This window comes from Lissotriton helveticus, chromosome 6, assembly GCF_964261635.1.
Source record: "Lissotriton helveticus chromosome 6, aLisHel1.1, whole genome shotgun sequence".
In the NCBI taxonomy this organism is placed as follows: domain Eukaryota; kingdom Metazoa; phylum Chordata; class Amphibia; order Caudata; family Salamandridae; genus Lissotriton; species Lissotriton helveticus.
In genome coordinates, this window is record NC_136067.1 from 2098256456 (window position 1) to 2098279710 (window position 23255).

Here is a 23255-nt window from a genome sequence, read left to right on the forward strand (position 1 = left end):
CTTGCTCTCGAAAGTCCATGGCCTAATTTGGTTAGTAGGACGGTCCCATGAGAGATCAATAATTATGGGATTATGAGCGGATATGGTCCTGGGGGCAACTTCAATGTGTGCCGAAGAGGCATTTTGATCCGAAAGAAAAGCATAGTCAAGGCGTACCATTTTATTACGTGGGGCAGAATAGAATGTATATCCACCCATATCCTGATGGTGATAGTGCCATAGATCTATAAGACCATGGTCCAACAAAAGAATTTGGAGAGCCTTGAATACCTGAGGCTTTCGGCCCACATAGTTACGACAAGTTAGGAGATTGATTAGAAAGATTAATATTAAAGTCGCCAGTAAATAATATTGGATGGGGCCATCCCACTAATTCCAAATTTAGGCTCCTGAGAACTTGCGGATCATCTAAATTGGAAGCGTATATTGAGCAGACTGATAATGGAGATCTGTTAAGCAAGAGTTCAATAATTGCCCATATTCCAAAATTATCCACCTTCACCCTTTTAATAGATCCAACCCCATTCTTCAGGAGAATAGCTACACCCCTGATTGTAGATGTTTGTCTAGAACAGGCAACCAACTCATATCAGGAAATCTTAACCAGCTACGTTTAGTCCATGGGATATGAGTCTCCTGTAAGCAAATTAGATCAGACCAGTAGAATTTGGAGAATCTTGTAAACCATCCTACACTTCTTGGGATCAGTCAAACCACAGATATTCCATGTGACACAGCGTAGCCTACCCCACCCCATTCAAACAGTAGAAAAACCAACAACCAACAAGACTCGATTTACTAATAGTACTGTACAGAAAAATTACTGGACCTCTGAACAAGAATATACATAGTGTCGACAATATTTGAGTCATTAGCGCGTCAATCATGTTTCCTAAACACAAAAAAGATACTAGAAACAGAAACAGCCTCCTGAGCCCCCGCCACCAAAACACCACCCCCGAACCCCCCTAAACCCCCCCACGAAACCACCCCCCACCTTCCCAACACCCCTCGCCCCCACCCCCCATGTAGAGCAACAGGACCATGGTCCTTTTGATGGTCAGGTTGGTGAGACCCACTTTCTCCCGGAACCGGAGACCCCCCCCTCCATTAAAGCACTACGGAAGACCTGACCGCCAGATAAACAAAAAAGCCAAAGAGAGAAAATCTAGCAAACTATCTGTCAGGTCATCTAAAGTCACTAATCTTCAAAGTGAGCAAACATCCCATCCCGAGTCAATCCGAATTTAGTGCAACAAGTTAAATTAAATAAGGCAGTTCAACCTAGATAGTCCCAAGAAACTCCTTGGCCAATATCTCTGATGTAAAGTATTTAGTCTGACCTTTACAGATCACTTTCAACTAGAAGGAAAGAGTAGAAAGGCTTGAGCACCCTTAGCCTGGAACAAGGGCATCAGCTGACGAAGGTGCCATCACCTCTCAACTGTAGCTGGACAGAAATCAGGATGCACAAAAAATTGACATCCCTTCGCAGTCCGCTTTTTATCAGGTCTGGCGAGATCAAATATTTTCTCACGTGCGAGAAAATTGTTGAAGCATATCAGGATGGCGCGTGGGAAGGTTTTATTGGTACCAGAAGCTGAGGTTTGCCGCTGCTAAAATGGAAACCGGTGTGCCCGCTATATTTCTAAATTCCAGTCCCATTGTGTAACTTCTGGATACGCCTCCAAAAAGAGCTCGACTATGAACTGCCTAACATCTTCGCCTTCTATATTTTCTTCGATTCCTAAGACTCTTAAGTTGTTTCTTCTTGCTTGATTTTCTAAGTCCGTGAGCTTCCATAGGATATCCGTATGTTGTTCCTTAATCTCTGTTGTGAGTTCTTTCTGGGCCACCACTGCATCCTCTAACGCCAAAATCCGCTCCTCAGCTTCCCAAACCCTGGAGGCAATGTCAGTACATGTTTTCACCACTCGGCGCAAGGAGTTCTGCATTCTACGGCACGCCCCCTGTGTACGAATGTTCTCCTGTCTTGTAGCCTCGCTGTGGGTGATGATAGTTTGGTAAATTGTTGAGAGGGTAACTTCCTCAGAGGTTTCTGTTGACGAGCCATAGGGATTGTCAGGTGTAGCTCCACTGTTCGTTACAGCTTGGTCTAATACTATATTCTGTAGGCAGGCGGTATTTATCAATCCCTTGGGGCAGGGGGCTTTTTGAACTGTATTAACAGCGCTCGCAGCATTCACATCCTTAGAAGCCTCACTAAGGCGCTAATCCCCTGATTCACTGTCGTAGTCGGACCATTCAAGTTCAGCATCAAACTCCGGATCCTCCTCCGCTGATGAATGATCCGAAACTGAATAAAATGTATCTGTGGCCCTCAAATGCTCTCTGGCCCCCTTGAATCGAGACCAGACTCTGGAGTAATGACTGTACCATTCGCAAACAACAGATTAGAGCTTTGCTCCAGGAGAGAGACCGAATGGGCATCAAATTGAATACATGGCTAAACTACAGTTCCCAGCATACATTGAGAAGGAGGTATGCGTGCAATATTAGACATATCACTTGAATTTTGTATAAGAGTAGCACCTGAGTTGATATCGTGTGGAATTTCTGATGTGGTATTTATCTTTGCCTAGTAATAAATATCTTGTTGCATTATGCACATTCATGGGTTTCTCTCCTACGTGGACTATCTGATGTTGCATAAGATGCTACTTTCTAATAAATGCCTTCTCACATTCAGTGCAGTTGAATGTTCTCTCTCCGGTGGAGATTTTCTAATGTTGCTTCAGCTCTCAATTGATTAAAAATGATTTTTCACATTCTGTACATTGGTATGGTTTCTCCCCAGTTTGGACCTTTTGATTTTACTTTAGCTGTCGATTTGTTATACATGCTTTGCCACATTCTGTGCATTGATATGGTTTCTACCCAGTGTGGAATTTCTGATGTAACATTAGATGTGCCTTTCTAATGAATGCCTTCTCACATTTATATGGTTTCTCCCCAGTGTGGACTATGTGATGTCGTTTTAGATCTTTATTTGTTATAAATGCTTTATCACATTCTGTACATTTATATGGTCTCTGCCCAGTGTGGATTTTCTGATGTTGTTGTAGGTTTCCATTTGTTATAAATGCTTTGTCACATTCTGTACATTTATATGGTCTCTCCCCAGTGTGGAATTTCTGATGTAACATTAGTTGTTCCTTTCTAATGAATGTCTTCTCACATTCTGCACATGTATATGGTTTCTCCCCAGTGTGGATTTTCTGATGTAACATTAGACGTGCCTTTTTAATGAATGCTTTGTCACACTCTGTACATTGATATGGTTTCCACCCAGTGTGGAATTTCTGATGGTCCAGTAGATGTGACTTTCTAGGAAATGCTTTGTCACACTCTGTACATTGAAATGGCATCTCCCCAGTGTGGATTTTCTGATGTTCCATTAGACGTGACTTTCTAATGAATGCTTTGTCACACTCTGTACATTGATATGGTTTCTCCCCAGTGTGGAGTTTCTGATGTAACATTAGACGTGACTTTCTAATGAATGCTTTGTCACACTCTGTACATTGATATGGTTTCTCCCCAGTGTGGCCTTTCTGATGTTCCTTTAGATGTGACTTTCTAATGAATGCTTTGTCACACTCTGTACATTGATGTGGTTTCTTCCCAGTGTGGATTTTCTGATGTCGCTTTAGCTCTCCATTTATTACAAAAGCTTTGTCACATTCTGTACATTTATACGGTTTCTCCCCAGTGTGGAATTTCAGATGTTGCTTTAGCAATCCATTTGTTTTAAACGCCTTATCACATTCTGTACATTTATATGGTTTCTCCCCAGTGTGGATCATGTGATGTAGTTTTAGATCTTTATTTGTTATAAATGATTTGTCACATTCTGTACATTTATATGGTTTCTCCCCAGTGTGGATCATGTGATGTCGCTTTAGCTCTCCATTTGTTATAAATGCTTTGTCACATTCTGTACATTTATATGGTCTCTCCCCAGTGTGGATTTTCTGATGTTGCTTTAGATCTCCATTTGTTACAAATGCTTTGTCACATTCTGTACATTTATATGGTTTCTCCCCAGTGTGGATTTTCTGATGTCGCTTTAGCTGTCCAATTGTTATAAATGCTTTGTCACATTCTCTATATTTATATGGTTTCTCCTCTACGTGGACATTCTGATGCTGCATTATGGCTTTCACGGCAGAGAAAACTTTTCCACAGTCAGTCGATCAATATGGTTCTTCTCCAGTATAACTTTCTGATGTTGCACTTGCTTTGTCTCCCTAATAAATGCGTTGCCACTTTCTAGATATTCAAACGGTTTCTCTTCTGTGTGTTCTTTCTGATCCAGGTTATCTCTTCCTTCGTAGTGAGAACCTTATCAGACTTGCTTCAGTATGTCAGTGTGTTAGTTTGTCAATGTTTATCAGGTGATCCCTAAGAGCCAAGTACAGACCACATTGGGCAGTTTGGATTTTCTGCTGTAGAAAGACTTTGGCGAGGCATTAGCCTTCAATGGAAGAAATTTTAAGGTGCACTGTTTTTACATCACTTCCTACACAACTGATGATTAATTCCTTCACTTTTTTTGTTCATTACTGCATTTATTTCACCTGTTGGAAAAAAAAACACTGGATAAGCTTAAATGGTGGGTCCATCACGAAATTCTATTGGCATTTAATGAGACATTTAATTCACCACATAGACAAGTGTGCTGAAGAAATTCTAGATTACACTTTCAATGTAAAGATGCCATAGGCAGAGCAAGGGCATATGATCCTTTCTTGATGCCCTCCTATCGTGGATTGTGGACTCAAGGAGTAACCAAGACTCCAGTTGAGTCTTTTGTGTAGCACCACAGTTCTTCTGACAGCGGTTCTATGTAGATCCAAAAGAGTCGGATGTGATGGGGCCAGAGACTCAGCACTTACGTCCAAATGGGCCTTATTTGTGAGGGAAACTTCAAAGAGTAGTTTTGAAGTACACCAGTATCGCTTTCAATCCTGGCACTCACTCCAGACTACCAAAGGGAGTAATCATTCCTTTATATGGGGACAGTCTACTACCCTGTGAAGGGTAAGAGTGGGCCCCTTCCTCCCATCTGCCCAGAAAGACCCATTGGGATGCAGATGGATGCAGATAAGTGCTAAATCACACCCAACCCTTGCAGTGTCTGTGGCTCTCTAGAAGGAATACACAAAGGGGTCGGTCACCTAGCCCAGACGTGTACTAGAGACAGGGTATAAGGCACAAAGAGCAGTACAAGCAGAGAAAAGTCCACTTTCTAAAAGTAGCTTTTTTAAAATAGTAATGTTAAATCTGACTTTACCAGTAAGGAAAATGCTACTTACCAGTATGCATCTGTTCTTGGCATGTAGAGCTGCAGAGATGTACACTTAGCATTAGATCGTCACCTGGTGGTGGGCTCGGATGATCGCATGTTGTAGTCATCTTGGAAGAAGTCTTTGTAGTCACGAGATAGGTGACTCCTCCCTTGGACGATAGGGACTGTGGGCATCGGCTCCATCCTTAGATTGTTTTTCACCATGATGGGAAATGACGGAGTTAGTAGAAGTAAAGAAAAAAGATGTCCATGCGTGTGCATCTAGGTAAGATAAAACTGGAACAGATACAGGTCCCGGGGAGGCGGGAGGGCGTGTACAACTCTGCAGCTCTACATGCCAAGAACAGATGCATACTGGTAAGTAGCATTTTCTGTTCGAGGCATATGAGCTGCAGATTGTACACTTAGCATCGATTGTGCAGCAGTGTCTCCCCTAGCGGCGGTCACCTGTATCTGTTGCAGTAGTTTGAAAGAGAGTTTTAAGGACAGCTTGGCCTACTGCAGCTTTCTGGTTGGCTTGCACATCAACACAGTAGTGTTTAGTGAAGGTGTGTGTTGTAGACCATGTTGCAGCCTTGCATATGTCCTCTAGGGGGATGTTTCCTAAGAAAGCCATAGAGGTTCCTAGTTTGCTTGTTGAGTGCGCTCTAGGAGGAACTGTTAATGTACGTTTTGTGTTTTGATAGCATATTTTTATACATTTTACAATCCACCTGGCAATCCCACCTTTAGAGATGGGGTTGCCTTTATGAGGTGGAGAGAAAGACAAACACAGTTGTTTTGTTTTTCGAAAAGACTTAGTCCTATCTATATAGTAGAGAAGAGCTCTTTTAACATCTAATGTGTGTAGAGCCCTTTCTGCTACAGAGTTTGGGTTTTGGAAAAACACAGGTAATCTACAGATTGGTTTAAATGAAAAGGAGTTCTGACTTTTGGATTAGTTCTTAAAACCACTTTGTTACGATGTAGTTTTAAAAATGGTTCTTGTATTGTAAATGCTTGTATTTCACTTACTCTTCTAAGAGAGGTGATAGCAATAAGAAAAGCTGTTTTCCACGTGAGGAATTGCAGTTCACATTTATGTAAAGGCTCGAAAGGGGGTCCCATGAGTCTTGCAAGAACAACGTTTAGGTTCCATACTGGAGAAGGTGGCAACCTGGAAGGGATGATTCTTTTTAATCCTTCCATAATGCTTTAATTGCAGGCACTCTGAAAAGAGACAGATGTTGTCTGTTTTGTAAATATGCTGCAATTGCTGCAAGGTGCAGGCGTATGGATGAATATACTAAGGTACACCTTTGTAAATGTAAAAGGTAACACATAATATTCTGGATGGAGACATTCAGGGGATCAATGTGGTTATTGTTGAATCAATGGTGAATCTCTTCCATTTAGCAGCATAACAAGCTCTGGTAGTAGGTCTCCCGTCCTCTTTAATAATGTTCATACAGTCTGGTGGTAGGTTAAGATAACCAAACTCTAAGACTTCAGGAGCCAGATTGCCAGATTCAGTTGATTTGGGTCTGGATGTCGGATGTCTCCATGGTTCTGTGTTAGCAGGGATGAAGTTAGTCGTAGCTTTTGGTGTGGAACTAGAGATAGTTCTAGCAGTGTGGTAAACCATGGTTGGGTGCCCATGTGGGAGCTACTAGGATTAGTTTGAGAGACTGTTGTCTGAGCTTGCGTACTACTAATGGTATTAGTGGTATTGGCAGAAAAGCGTATGCAAATCTTCCTGACCAGTTCATCCATATTGCATTGCCCTTGGACAGCGGGTGTAGAAACCTGGCGGCGAAGGTTAGGCATTTTGCGTTTTCGTGTGTGGCGAACAGATCTATGTCTGGATGACCCTGCTTGTGAAAGAATGGTTGAAGAACCTGCGGATGTAGTTCCCATTCATGAATTTGTTGTGTCTGCCGACTCAACAGATCTGCTATCTGATTGTGAACTCCTGGAAGGTGCTCTGCCAACAGATATATGTTCTGTGGAATGGCCCATCTCCAAATGTTCTGTGCGAGATGGGACAGTTGTAGCATGTGAACAGCAGCTATATACAATGATATGTGCTGGGAAAATGGTTCGCTTCTGTTTGTCGACGACGTTTCGACCTTAAAAACAATGTGGAGGGGGCGTGGTCAAGATGGCGACGGAGTAAGACGTGGTGGTGACTCAGTGGTGGCGGCTGGGGATTTGGTGTGATTGCAGTGTGTTTGGTTTGATTCTGGCGTTATGGGGGGCACTGTTTGGAGCGGTGGGGGGGGGGGGGCGTTGACTAAATGTTGCCTGTTACAATAGGCTCCTGGAATGTTAAAGGCCTTAATTCTCCTCAAAAGCGTCAGAAAGTATGGAAGTATATTCTTGATCATCATTTAGATGTGGTGGGCCTGCAGGAGACTCATTTGGCCCGTAAAGATGAATCTAGACTTAAGCACAGGCAATACCCCCTGATCTACAAATCCTCTGCCACTACTAAGCACCGGGGGGTGGCGCTTTTGTTCCGCTCTAAACTTCAATTTCAACCCATGGGGGTGCGGGGTGACAAGGAGGGGCGGTGGCTGATGGTGAAGGGGATGCTCCTGGGTAAGCTTTGCACGTGGGTGGTTGTCTATGCACCGAATGCGGGCCAGAATGGGTTCCTTGAGGCCTGAGGGTGGTGGGGGACTTTGGGGAGGGAGCGTTGATAGTGATGGGGGATTTTAATTTGGTTTGGGACAAAAGTCTTGATTGCTCACATCAGCAGAGGACGGAGGCGGGTCTCTTCTCCCCTGAACTGCGCGACACTTTGATCAGTCTGGGCCTTGTTGATAGCTGGCGCTCCCTACACCCCCGCACTAGGGATTACAGGTTCTATTCCGATGTCCACCACACATATTCACGTCTCGACCACATTTTTCTACATCAGTCTTTGCAGGGCGACTTGCGGGACAGCAAGATATTTCCGCTTTCGGTGTCTGATCATAGCCTTTTGGCGACGTGCTTGGTCTGGGCCCCGGAGTCATCCCCTCACCGCAAATGGTACTTCCCTATCTCTCTTACGCGGGATGAGGAATCCTGCAAAAAACTTAGGGCAGCCATTGGTGAGTTTTTTGAGCTTAACAAAGATGGAGACACCTCGGTCTTCACCCAATGGGACGCCTTTAAGGCGACGACATGGGGCACGTGCATTGCGCTGAACTCCGCCCTGAACAGGCTTCGGCGCGAGGAGAGGGAGGCGCTGGAGGCGGAACTGGCGACACTGGAAACTGCGCATAAGCAGAATCCTTCTTGAAAGACCCTTCGCCCTCTTGCTGCGGTGCAGGGGAAACTCAGGGCCCACTATAATATTCGGGCCGAGTATACCCTCTTGTGAGGGTGTCGTCGGAGTTGGTCGTGATGCGGTTTGGTGTTTCTGTGGACGATGGCGATGCCTCCTCCGGTTTGGTTGACGCAGTCCCTCAGGGTGATCTTGTAGCCATCCAGGATGGCTATGGCGATGTTGGGGGTTGAGGAGGCGTTCATCCATGTTTCCGTGAGGAAGGTGACGTCTGGTGATGTTGTGTCGAGGAGGTTCCAGAGTTCCACGGCGTGCCTGTGGACGGAGCGGGTGTTGAGTAGGATGCACTTGAGGTGGTTGTTGCTGGTGCTCGGCTTGGCGGGTGCGGTGCAGGTCCGGAGGCAGGTGAATTGGCAGGCTTATATGAATAAATGTGGTTGGGTGTCGCACACTTTCAACTAATTGCTCAAGTTTTACCGATATGTGTGCTGCTCTGTATTAATGCCTGCCAAGCATTGGTGAATGAACTCTAAATTAAGGCCTAACCCCACGTGGGCTGCTAGGACTACAGTGCGCACTACTAAAATAACGTATAAACATTCAAAGAACTTTTCAAATTAATCCACAGTGTATTCGATACGTTTCATTTAGGTACAGAGGATTCTTCGTAATAGACAGACTACATAGGTTCGCTTATAGAGAGAGTTGTCATCGTTCTTGATTTTGCACGGATCATTTAGCCACGACGTTCGTCTTTTCTATTAAGTTGACAATTGGAACCCCTGACGAAGGGACAAGAACGTCCCGAAATGCATTGGGTGGTGGTTCATGAAACATTCTAAAAACAATGCATATTGTAAATGTTATATGATTTGATCCTATGAACAGTCTTTTGGATTCTACTGATGATTTACATAAATGAAACGTATCGAATACACTGTGGATTAATTTGAAAAGGTCTTTGAATGTTTATACGTTATTTTAGTAGGGCGCACTGTAGTCCTAGTAGCCCACGTGGGGTTAGGCCTTAATTTAGAATTGGCAGGCTTGGCAGGTGAAGGGTCCGTGTGTGTGCCTCGAGGTGGCTTGGTAGCAGGCGGTGTTTCGGCCGGCGTTGAGTGCGTGGAGGGTGGCGGTGTCATAAGTTTGTCGGGTGCGTTGGCATCGTCGAGGACCAGGGGTCCTGGCGCTGGGCGTGGTCTCTGCGCACAATCAGCACGCCCGCTGCGTGTGACCGCAGCGCGTACGCGCGGGCTCCATTTGAGGCAAAGTGGGAGGGAGGAGCAGCTGGGAGATGGGAGCGGGCGGCCAATGGGGTCACAGAATACAAAGGGGGCGGGGCCGCGAGGGAGCAGCGGCGGGGAACGGTCACACCGGCGGTACAATATTGACAAAAAACGCAAAAACTACTGTCAGCAGAAAACACTAAAATACAATACAATTATGAAATGGCAAAGATGAGGGCAACAGCGGGAGGAAAAAATGAGCAGCAGCAAGGGGGCACCGAGGTCAGGGACGAACCTGTGGCGCTGGGGCCGAGACGCGCCTACAGCTGGTGGCCCGTGCGGCGTGGGGGTGTCCTAGGGTCAGGTCACACTCGCCTACGCCGCGCCGGCTCCATTTGAGGCTAAGGGGGAGGGAGGAGCAGCTGGGAGGCGGGAGCGGGTGGCCAATGGGGTCACAGAATACAAAGGGGGCGGGGTTATTAATGTAAGCAGGGGCAATTGCAGATGTGCCTGGTGGTCTATACACCCAAGTAACCCACTGAGCTATCCCTGTAAAATACAGTCTTGTAATATGCTGGCAGACTCTCTGCAGGAGGCGTGTAAACCCACTGAGCTATCCATATAAAATACAGTCCTCTAATATGCCGGCAGACTCTCTGCAGTAGAAGCATCAACCCACTGAACTATCCCTATAAAATACAGTCCTGTACTATGCTGATAGACTCTTTACAGGAAGCATTAACCCACTGAGCTATCCGTTTAAAATACAGTTCTGTAATATGCTGACAGACTCTCTGCAGGAGGCGCATTAACCCACTGAGCTAGCCATATAAAATACAGTCCTGTAATATGCTGACAGACTCTCTGCAGGAGGCGCATTAACCCACTGAGCTATCCGTATAAAATACAGTTTGATTCTGTAATATGCTGACAAACTCTCTGCAGGAGGCACATTAACCCACTGAACTATCTATATAAAATACAGTCCTGTAATATGCTGACAGACTCTCTGTGCAGGAGGTGCATTAACCCACTGAGCTCTCCATATAAAATACAGTTCTGTAATATGTTGACAGACTCTCTGCAGGAGGCGCATTAACCCACTGAGCTCTCCATATAAAATACAGTCCTGTAATATGCTGACAGACTCTCTGCAGGAGGCGCATTAACCCACTGAGCTCTCCATATAAAATACAGTCCTGTAATATACTGACAAACTCTCTGCAGGAGGCACATTAACCCACTGACCTATCTATATAAATTACAGTCCTGTAATATGCTGACAGACTCTCTGTGCAGGAGGCGCATTAACCCACTGAGCTCCCCATATAAAATACAGTTCTGTAATATGCTGACAGACTCTCTGCAGGAGGCGCATTAACCCACTGAGCTCTCCATATAAAATACAGTCATGTAATATGCTGACAAACTCTCTGCAGGAGGCACAATAACCTACTGAACTATCTATAAAAATACAGTCCTGTAATATGCTGACAAACTCTCTGCAGGAGGCACATTAACCTACTGAACTATCTATATAAAATACAGTCCTGTAATATGCTGACAGACTCTCTGCAGGAGGCGCATTAACCCACTGAGCTCTCCATATAAAATACAGTCCTGTAATATGCTGACAGACTCTCTGTTCAGGAGGCACATTAACCCACTGAGCTCTCCATAAAAAATACAGTTCTGTAATATGTTGACAGACTCTCTGCAGGAGGCGCATTAACCCACTGAGCTCTCCATATAAAATACAGTCCTGTAATATGCTGACAAACTCTCTGCAGGAGGCACATTAACCCACTGAGCTATCCATATGAAAAACAGTCCTGTAATATGCTGAGAGACTCTCTGCAGCAGGCACATTAACCCACTGAGACATCTGTATAAAATACAGTCCTGTAATATGTAGCACACTCTCTGCAGCAGGCACATTAACCCACTGAGGCATCCGTATAAAATACAGTCCTGTAATATGTAGCACACTCTCTGCAGGAGGCGCATTACCAACTGAGCTATCCATATATAATACAGTCTTATAGTATGCTGGAGATTCTCTGCAGGGGGTGCATTAACCCACTGAGCTATCCATATAAAATACAGTCCTGTAATATGCTGGCAGACTCTAGGCAGGAGGCGCGCTAACCCACTGAACTATCCATGTAAAATACAGTCTTGTAATATGCTGGCAGACTCTCTGCAGGAGGCGCATTAACCCACTGAGCTCTCCATATAAAATACAGTCCTGTAATATGCTGGCAGATCCTAGTCAGGAGACGCATTAACACACTGAACTATCCATATAAAATACAGTCCTGTAATATGCTGACAGGCTCTTTGCAGGAGGCACATTAACCCACTGAACTATCCATATAAAATACAGTCTTGTAATATGCTGGCAGACTCTCAGCAGGAGGCACATTAACCAACTGAGCTATCCATATAAAATACAGTTCTGTAATATGCTGACAGACTCTCTGCAGGAGGCGCATTAACCCACTGAACTATCTATATAAAATACAGTCCTGTAATATGCTGACAGACTCTCTGCAGCAGGCACATTAACCCACTGAGATATCCGTATAAAATACAGTCCTGTAATATGTAGCCGACTGTCTGCAGGAGGTGCAATACCCCACTGAGCTATCCATATAAAATACAGTTCTGTAATATATAGCCGACTGTCTGCAGGAGGTGCGATAACCTACTGAGCTATCAATATAAAATACAGTCCTGTACTATGCTGATAGACTCTTTACAGGAAGCATTAACCCACTGAGCTATCCGTTTAAAATACAGTTCTGTAATATGCTGACAGACTCTCTGCAGGAGGCGCATTAACCCACTGAGCTAGCCATATAAAATACAGTCCTGTAATATGCTGACAGACTCTCTGCAGGAGGCGCGTTAACTCACTGAGCTATCCGTATAAAATACAGTTTGATTCTGTAATATGCTGACAAACTCTCTGCAGGAGGCACATTAAACCACTGAACTATCTATATAAAATACAGTCCTGTAATATGCTGACAGACTCTCTGTGCAGGAGGTGCATTAACCCACTGAGCTCTCCATATAAAATACAGTCCTGTAATATGCTGACAAACTCTCTGCAGGAGGCACATTAACCTACTGAACTATCTATATAAAATACAGTCCTGTAATATGCTGACAGACTCTCTGCAGGAGGCGCATTAACCCACTGAGCTCTCCATATAAAATACAGTCCTGTAATATGCTGACAAACTCTCTGCAGGAGGCACATTAACCCACTGAACTATCTATATAAATTACAGTCCTGTAATATGCTGACAGACTCTCTGCAGGAGGCGCATTAACCCACTGAGCTATCCGTATAAAATACAGTTTGATTCTGTAATATGCTGACAAACTCTCTGCAGGAGGCACATTAACCCACTGAACTATCTATATAAAATACAGTCCTGTAATATGCTGACAGACTCTCTGTGCAGGAGGTGCATTAACCCACTGAGCTCTCCATATAAAACACAGTCCTGTAATATGCTGACAAACTTTCTGCAGGAGGCACATTAACCCACTGAGCTATCCATATGAAAAACAGTCCTGTAATATGCTGAGAGACTCTCTGCAGCAGGCACATTAACCCACTAAGACATCTGTATAAAATACAGTCCTGTAATATGTAGCACACGCTCTGCAGCAGGCACATTAACCCACTGAGACATCCGTATAAAATACAGTCCTGTAATATGTAGCACACTCTCTGCAGGAGGCGCATTAACCCACTGAGCTATCCATATAAAATACAGTCCTGTAATATGCTGGCAGACTCTAGGCAGGAGGCGCGTTAACCCACTGAACTATCCATGTAAAATACAGTCTTGTAATATGCTGGCAGACTCTCTGCAGGAGGCGCATTAACCCACTGAGCTCTCCATATAAAATACAGTCCTGTAATATGCTGGCAGATCCTAGTCAGGAGACGCATTAATACACTGAACTATCCATATAAAATACAGTCCTGTAATATGCTGACAGGCTCTTTGCAGGAGGCACATTAACCCACTGAACTATCCATATAAAATACAGTCTTGTAATATGCTGGCAGACTCTCAGCAGGAGGCACATTAACCAACTGAGCTATCCATTTAAAATACAGTCCTGTAATATGCTGACAGACTCTCTGCAGGAGGCGCATTAACCCACTGAGCTATCCGTATAAAATACAGTTTGATTCTGTAATATGCTGACAAACTCTCTGCAGGAGGCACATTAACCCACTGAACTATCTATATAAAATACAGTCCTGTAATATGCTGACAGACTCTGCAGCAGGCACATTAACCCACTGAGATATCCGTATAAAATACAGTCCTGTAATATGTAGCCGACTGTCTGCAGGAGGTGCAATAACCTACTGAGCTATCAATATAAAATACAGTCCTGTACTATGCTGATAGACTCTTTACAGGAAGCATTAACCCACTGAGCTGTAATATGCTGACAGGCTCTTTGCAGGAGGCACATTAACCCACTGAACTATCCATATAAAATACAGTCTTGTAATATGCTGGCAGACTCTCAGCAGGAGGCACATTAACCAACTGAGCTATCCATATAAAATACAGTCCTGTAATATGCTGACAGACTCTCTGCAGGAGGCGCATTAACCCACTGAGCTCTCCATATAAAATACAGTTTGATTCTGTAATATGCTGACAAACTCTCTGCAGGAGGCACATTAACCCACTGAACTATCTATATAAAATACAGTCCTGTAATATGCTGACAGACTCTCTGCAGCAGGCACATTAACCCACTGAGATATCCTTATAAAATACAGTCCTGTAATATGTAGCCGACTGTCTGCAGGAGGTGCAATAACCCACTGAGCTATCCATATAAAATACAGTTCTGTAATATATAGCCGACTGTCTGCAGGAGGTGCGATAACCTACTGAGCTATCAATATAAAATACAGTCCTGTACTATGCTGATAGACTCTTTACAGGAAGCATTAACCCACTGAGCTATCCGTTTAAAATACAGTTCTGTAATATGCTGACAGACTCTCTGCAGGAGGCGCATTAACCCACTGAGCTAGCCATATAAAATACAGTCCTGTAATATGCTGATAGACTCTCTGCAGGAGGCGCATTAACTCACTGAGCTATCCGTATAAAATACAGTTTGATTCTGTAATATGCTGACAAACTCTCTGCAGGAGGCACATTAAACCACTGAACTATCTATATAAAATACAGTCCTGTAATATGCTGACAGACTCTCTGTGCAGGAGGTGCATTAACCCACTGAGCTCTCCATAAAAAATACAGTTCTGTAATATGTTGACAGACTCTCTGCAGGAGGCACATTAACCCACTGAACTATCTATATAAAATACAGTCCTGTAATATGCTGACAGACTCTCTGCAGGAGGCGCATTAACCCACTGAGCTCTCCATATAAAATACAGTCCTGTAATATGCTGACAAACTCTCTGCAGGAGGCACATTAACCCACTGAACTATCTATATAAATTACAGTCCTGTAATATGCTGACAGACTCTCTGTGCAGGAGGCGCATTAACCCACTGAGCTCCCCATATAAAATACAGTTCTGTAATATGCTGACAGACTCTCTGCAGGAGGCGCATTAACCCACTGAGCTCTCCATATAAAATACAGTCATGTAATATGCTGACAAACTCTCTGCAGGAGGCACAATAACCTACTGAACTATCTATATAAAATACAGTCCTGTAATATGCTGACAAACTCTCTGTAGGAGGCGCATTAACCCACTGAGCTCTCCATATAAAATACAGTCCTGTAATATGCTGACAAACTCTCTGCAGGAGGCACATTAACCCACTGAGCTATCCATATGAAAAACAGTCCTGTAATATGCTGAGAGACTCTCTGCAGCAGGCACATTAACCCACTGAGACATCTGTATAAAATACAGTCCTGTAATATGTAGCACACTCTCTGTAGCAGGCACATTAACCCACTGAGACATCCGTATAAAATACAGTCCTGTAATATGTAGCACACTCTCTGCAGGAGGCACATTAACCCACTGAGCTATCCATATATAATACAGTCTTATAGTATGCTGGAGATTCTCTGCAGGGGGTGCATTAACCCACTGAGCTATCCATATAAATTACAGTCCTGTAATATGCTGGCAGACTCTAGGCAGGAGGCGCGTTAACCCACTGAACTATCCATGTAAAATACAGTCTTGTAATATGCTGGCAGACTCTCTGCAGGAGGCGCATTAACCCACTGAGCTCTCCATATAAAATACAGTCCTGTAATATGCTGGCAGATCCTAGTCAGGAGACGCATTAATACACTGAACTATCCATATAAAATACAGTCCTGTAATATGCTGACAGGCTCTTTGCAGGAGGCACATTAACCCACTGAACTATCCATATAAAATACAGTCATGTAATATGCTGGCAGACTCTCAGCAGGAGGCACATTAACCAACTGAGCTATCCATATAAAATACAATCCTGTAATATGCTGACAGACTCTCTGCAGGAGGCGCATTAACCCACTGAGCTATCCGTATAAAATACAGTTTGATTCTGTAATATGCTGACAAACAACCTACTGAGCTATCAATATAAAATACAGTCCTGTACTATGCTGATAGACTCTTTACAGGAAGCATTAACCCACTGAGCTGTAATATGCTGACAGGCTCTTTGCAGGAGGCACATTAACCCACTGAACTATCCATATAAAATACAGTCTTGTAATATGCTGGCAGACTCTTAGCAGGAGGCACATTAACCAACTGAGCTATCCATATAAAATACAGTCCTGTAATATGCTGACAGACTCTCAGCAGGAGGCACAATAACCCACTGAGCTATCCATATAAAATACAGTTCTGTAATATGCTGACAGACTCTGCAGGAGGCGCATTAACCCACTGAGCTAGCCATATAAAATACAGTCCTGTAATATGCTGACAGACTCTCTGCAGGAGGCGCATTAACCCACTGAGCTATCCGTATAAAATACAGTTTGATTCTGTAATATGCTGACAAACTCTCTGCAGGAGGCACATTAACCCACTGAACTATCTATATAAAATACAGTCCTGTAATATGCTGACAGACTCTCTGTGCAGGAGGTGCATTAACCCACTGAGCTCTCCATAAAAAATACAGTTCTGTAATATGTTGACAGACTCTCTGCAGGAGGCGCATTAACCCACTGAGCTAGCCATATAAAATACAGTCCTGTAATATGCTGACAAACTCTCTGCAGGAGGCACAATAACCTACTGAACTATCTATAAAAATACAGTCCTGTAATATGCTGACAAACTCTCTGCAGGAGGCACATTAACCTACTGAACTATCTATATAAAATACAGTCCTGTAATATGCTGACAGACTCTCTGCAGGAGGCGCATTAACCCACTGAGCTCTCCATATAAAATACAGTCCTGTAATATGCTGACAAACTCTCTGCAGGAGGCACATTAACCCACTGAGCTATCCATATGAAAAACAGTCCTGTAATATGCTGAGAGACTCTCTGTGCAGGAGGTGCATTAACCCACTGCGCTATCTATATAAAATACAGTCCTGTAATATGCTGATAGACTCTCTGCAGGAGGCGCATTAACCCACTGAGCTCTCCATATAAAATAAAGTCCTGTAATATGCTGACAAACTCTCTGCAGGAGGCACATTAACCCACTGAACTATCTATATAAATTACAGTCCTGTAATATGCTGACAGACTCTCTGTGCAGGAGGCGCATTAACCCACTGAGCTCCCCATATAAAATACAGTTCTGTAATATGCTGACAGACTCTCTGCAGGAGGCGCATTAACCCACTGAGCTCTCCATATAAAATACAGTCATGTAATATGCTGACAAACTCTCTGCAGGAGGCACAATAACCTACTGAACTATCTATACAAATACAGTCCTGTAATATGCTGACAAACTCTCTGCAGGAGGCACATTAACCTACTGAACTATCTATATAAAATACAGTCCTGTAATATGCTGACAGACTCTCTGCAGGAGGCGCATTAACCCACTGAGCTCTCCATATAAAATACAGTCCTGTAATATGCTGACAAACTCTCTGCAGGAGGCACATTAACCCACTGAGCTATCCATATGAAAAACAGTCCTGTAATATGCTGAGAGACTCTCTGCAGCAGGCACATTAACCCACTGAGACATCTGTATAAAATACAGTCCTGTAATATGTAGCACACTCTCTGCAGCAGGCACATTAACCCACTGAACTATCTATATAAAATACAGTCCTGTAATATGCTGACAGACTCTCTGTGCAGGAGGTGCATTAACCCACTGAGCTCTCCATAAAAAATACAGTTCTGTAATATGTTGACAGACTCTCTGCAGGAGGCGCATTAACCCACTGAGCTCTCCATATAAAATACAGTCCTGTAATATATAGCCGACTGTCTGCAGGAGGTGCAATAACCTACTGCGCTATCAATATAAAATACAGTCCTGTACTATGCTGATAGACTCTTTACAGGAAGCATTAACCCACTGAGCTATCCGTTTAAAATACAGTTCTGTAATATGCTGACAAACTCTCTACAGGAGGCCCATTAACCCACTGAGCTAGCCATATAAAATACAGTCCTGTAATATGCTGACAGACTCTCTGCAGGAGGCGCATTAACCCACTGAGCTATCCGTATAAAATACAGTTTGATTCTGTAATATGCTGACAAACTCTCTGCAGGAGGCACATTAACCCACTGAACTATCTATATAAAATACAGTCCTGTAATATGCTGATAGACTCTCTGCAGGAGGCGCATTAACCCACTGAGCTCTCCATATAAAATACAGTCCTGTAATATGTTGACAGACTCTCTGCAGGAGGCGCATTAACCCACTGAGCTCTCCATATAAAATACAGTCCTGTAATATGCTGACAAACTCTCTGTAGGAGGCACATTAACCTACTGAACTATCTATATAAAATACAGTCCTGTAATATGCTGATAGACTCTCTGCAGGAGGCGCATTAACCCACTGAGCTCTCCATATAAAATACAGTCCTGTAATATGCTGACAAACTCTCTGCAGGAGGCACATTAACCCACTGAACTATCTATATAAATTACAGTCCTGTAATATGCTGACAGACTCTCTGTGCAGGAGGCGCATTAACCCACTGAGCTCCCCATATAAAATGCAGTTCTGTAATATGCTGACAGACTCTCTGCAGGAGGTGCATTAACCCACTGAGCTCTCCATATAAAATACAGTCATGTAATATGCTGACAAACTCTCTGCAGGAGGCACAATAACCTACTGAACTATCTATAAAAATACAGTCCTGTAATATGCTGACAAACTCTCTGCAGGAGGCACATTAACCTACTGAACTATCTATATAAAATACAGTCCTGTAATATGCTGACAGACTCTCTGCAGGAGGCGCATTAACCCACTGAGCTCTCCATATAAAATACAGTCCTGTAATATGCTGACAAACTCTCTGCAGGAGGCACATTAACCCACTGAGCTATCCATATGAAAAACAGTCCTGTAATATGCTAAGAGACTCTCTGCAGCAGGCACATTAACCCACTGAGACATCTGTATAAAATACAGTCCTGTAATATGTAGCACACTCTCTGCAGCAGGCACATTAACCCACTGAGACATCCGTATAAAATACAGTCTTGTAATATGTAGCACACTCTCTGCAGGAGGCGCATTAACCCACTGAGCTATCCATATATAATACAGTCTTATAGTAAGCTGGAGATTCTCTGCAGGGGGTGCATTAACCCACTGAGCTATCCATATAAAATACAGTCCTGTAATATGCTGGCAGACTCTAGGCAGGAGGCGCGTTAACCCACTGAACTATCCATGTAAAATACAGTCCTGTAATATGCTGGCAGACTCTCTGCAGGAGGCGCATTAACCCACTGAGCTCTCCATATAAAATACAGTCCTGTAATATGCTGGCAGATCCTAGTCAGGAGACGCATTAATACACTGAACTATCCATATAAAATACAGTCCTGTAATATGCTGACAGGCTCTTTGCAGGAGGCACATTAACCCACTGAACTATCCATATAAAATACAGTCTTGTAATATGCTGGCAGACTCTCAGCAGGAGGCACATTAACCAACTGAGCTATCCATATAAAATATAGTCCTGTAATATGCTGACAGACTCTCTGCAGGAGGCGCATTAACCCACTGAGCTATCCGTATAAAATACAGTTTGATTCTGTAATATGCTGACAAACTCTCTGCAGGAGGCACATTAACCCACTGAACTATCTATATAAAATACAGTCCTGTAATATGCTGACAGACTCTCTGCAGCAGGCACATTAACCCACTGAGATATCCGTATAAAATACAGTCCTGTAATATGTAGCCGACTGTCTGCAGGAGGTGCAATAACCTACTGAGCTATCAATATAAAATACAGTCCTGTACTATGCTGATAGACTCTTTACAGGAAGCATTAACCCACTGAGCTGTAATATGCTGACAGGCTCTTTGCAGGAGGCACATTAACCCACTGAACTATCCATATAAAATACAGTCTTGTAATATGCTGGCAGACTCTTAGCAGGAGGCACATTAACCAACTGAGCTATCCATATAAAATACAGTCCTGTAATATGCTGACAGACTCTCAGCAGGAGGCACAATAACCCACTGAGCTATCCATATAAAATACAGTTCTGTAATATGCTGACAGACTCTCTGCAGGAGGCGCATTAACCCACTGAGCTAGCCATATAAAATACAGTCCTGTAATATGCTGACAGACTCTCTGCAGGAGGCGCATTAACCCACTGAGCTATCCGTATAAAATAGTTTGATTCTGTAATATGCTGACAAACTCTATGCAGGAGGCACATTAACCCACTGAACTATCTATATAAAATACAGTCCTGTAATATGCTGACAGACTCTCTGTGCAGGAGGTGCATTAACCCACTGAGCTCTCCATAAAAAATACAGTTCTGTAATATGTTGACAGACTCTCTGCAGGAGGCGCATTAACCCACTGAGCTCTCCATATAAAATACAGTCCTGTAATATGCTGACAAACTCTCTGCAGGAGGCACATTAACCTACTGAACTATCTATATAAAATACAGTCCTGTAATATGCTGACAGACTCTCTGCAGGAGGCGCATTAACCCACTGAGCTCTCCATATAAAATACAGTCCTGTAATATGCTGACAGACTCTCTGCAGGAGGCGCATTAACCCACTGAGCTCTCCATATAAAATACAGTCCTGTAATATGCTGACAGACTCTCTGTGCAGGAGGCGCATTAACCCACTGAGCTCCCCATATAAAAAAAAGCTCTGTAATATGCTGACAGACTCTCTGCAGGAGGCGCATTAACCCACTGAGCTCTCCATATAAAATACAGTCATGTAATATGCTGACAAACTCTCTGCAGGAGGCACAATAACCTACTGAACTATCTATAAAAATACAGTCCTGTAATATGCTGACAAACTCTCTGCAGGAGGCACATTAACCTACTGAACTATCTATATAAAATACAGTCCTGTAATATGCTGACAGACTCTCTGCAGGAGGCGCATTAACCCACTGAGCTCTCCATATAAAATACAGTCCTGTAATATGCTGACAAACTCCCTGCAGTAGGCACATTAACCCACTGAGCTATCCATATGAAAAACAGTCCTGTAATATGCTGAGAGACTCTCTGCAGCAGGCACATTAACCCACTGAGACATCCGTATAAAATACAGTCCTGTAATATGTAGCACACTCTCTGCAGGAGGCGCATTAACCCACTGAGCTATCCATATATAATACAGTCTTATAGTATGCTGGAGATTCTCTGCAGGGGGTGCATTAACCCACTGAGCTATCCATATAAAATACAGTCCTGTAATATGCTGGCAGACTCTAGGCAGGAGGCGCGTTAACCCACTGAACTATCCATGTAAAATACAGTCTTGTAATATGCAGGCAGACTCTCTGCAGGAGGCGCATTAACCCACTGAGCTCTCCATATAAAATACAGTCCTGTAATATGCTGGCAGATCCTAGTCAGGAGACGCATTAATACACTGAACTATCCATATAAAATACAGTCCTGTAATATGCTGACAGGCTCTATGCAGGAGGCACATTAACCCACTGAACTATCCATATAAAATACAGTCTTGTAATATGCTGGCAGACTCTCAGCAGGAGGCACATTAACCAACTGAGCTATCCATATAAAATACAGTCCTGTAATATGCTGACAGACTCTCTGCAGGAGGCGCATTAACCCACTGAGCTATCCGTATAAAATACAGTTTGATTCTGTAAGATGCTGACAAACTCTCTGCAGGAGGCACATTAACCCACTGAACTATCTATATAAAATACAGTCCTGTAATATGCTGACAGACTCTCTGCAGCAGGCACATTAACCCACTGAGATATCCGTATAAAATACAGTCCTGTAATATGCTGACAAACTCTCTGCAGGAGGCACATTAACCCACTGAACTATCTATATAAAATACAGTCCTGTAATATGCTGACAGACTCTCTGCAGGAGGCGCATTAACCCACTGAGCTCTCCATATAAAATACAGTCCTGTAATATGCTGACAAACTCTCTGCAGGAGGCACATTAACCCACTGAACTATCTATATAAATTACAGTCCTGTAATATGCTGACAGAGTCTCTGTGCAGGAGGCGCATTAACCCACTGAGCTCCCCATATAAAATACAGTTCTGTAATATGCTGACAGACTCTCTGCAGGAGGCGCATTAACCCACTGAGCTCTCCATATAAAATACAGTCATGTAATATGCTGACAAACTCTCTGCAGGAGGCACAATAACCTACTGAACTATCTATAAAAATACAGTCCTGTAATATGCTGACAAACTCTCTGCAGGAGGCACATTAACCTACTGAACTATCTATATAAAATACAGTCCTGTAATATGCCGACAGACTCTCTGCAGGAGGCGCATTAACCCACTGAGCTCTCCATATAAAATACAGTCCTGTAATATGCTGACAAACTCTCTGCAGGAGGCACATTAACCCACTGAGCTATCCATATGAAAAACAGTCCTGTAATATGCTGAGAGACTCTCTGCAGCAGGCACATTAACCCACTGAGACATCTGTATAAAATACAGTCCTGTAATATGTAGCACACTCTCTGCAGCAGGCACATTAACCCACTGAACTATCTATATAAAATACAGTCCTGTAATATGCTGAAAGACTCTCTGTGCAGGAGGTGCATTAACCCACTGAGCTCTCCATAAAAAATACAGTTCTGTAATATGTTGACAGACTCTCTGCAGGAGGCGCATTAACCCACTGAGCTCTCCATATAAAATACAGTCCTGTAATATATAGCCGACTGTCTGCAGGAGGTGCAATAA

The 23255-nt window shown here is 43.4% G+C and overlaps 1 pseudogene; it reads right to left on the reverse strand.

Annotated features, from left to right (window-relative positions):
- Nucleotides 1-2923: 2923 nt before the first annotated feature.
- Nucleotides 2924-23255, reverse strand: part of LOC144763056 (uncharacterized) — an 875608-nt pseudogene continuing 855276 nt past the window's right edge.